The 555-nt window shown below is 32.8% G+C and overlaps 1 protein-coding gene across 4 annotated transcripts in view; it reads right to left on the reverse strand.

The window, feature by feature from the left end:
- LOC119590663 (guanine nucleotide exchange factor subunit RIC1-like) overlaps positions 1-555 on the reverse strand; it is a 31890-nt gene that overhangs the window by 25745 nt on the left and 5590 nt on the right. The window lies entirely within an intron of this gene.

Genomic DNA, 555 nt, shown 5'->3' on the forward strand with positions numbered 1-555 from the left:
TGGATAGACAGATGCAAGGAAAGATAAATTAATCAATCAAGAAGATAGGCATATCAACAAACTGGCAGATAGGAAATAATCAATGGATGAATGAACTGACTGGTATATCAATGGACAGGCAGATAAGTGAACTTATGAATGATCTGTCTTTAGACCCTCACCCTAATTAAACATTCCAGTGGTCTATTAAACAAATTTTCACTTAATTTCTTACTGACCAATAACTACAGACCAACAAAACATGCACAGAGGCAACAGGTAATGTCAAAGTCAGTCATTTAGCCATCCAGTAATTCAAAATTTCAAACTATTATTCAGCTATCAATAAACAGTATAACTGATACAATAATATTCCATTTCTAAGCTGCTTGCATAACGTCATTCTCTCATACCAGAGATGGCAATGGAAGTTATACTGTAAAGACTAAAGTACAAACATGCATCTTAATTATATTTCGGGTATTTATTAACTTCATAATCTGTTATTCCTCTTATTTGTACTTTATGAATTCCCACTTCTGATTAGGACTTCACCAGTTAACTATTCACTAAGAT

This window comes from Penaeus monodon, chromosome 27 (genome assembly GCF_015228065.2).
Source record: "Penaeus monodon isolate SGIC_2016 chromosome 27, NSTDA_Pmon_1, whole genome shotgun sequence".
In the NCBI taxonomy this organism is placed as follows: Eukaryota; Metazoa; Arthropoda; class Malacostraca; order Decapoda; family Penaeidae; genus Penaeus; species Penaeus monodon.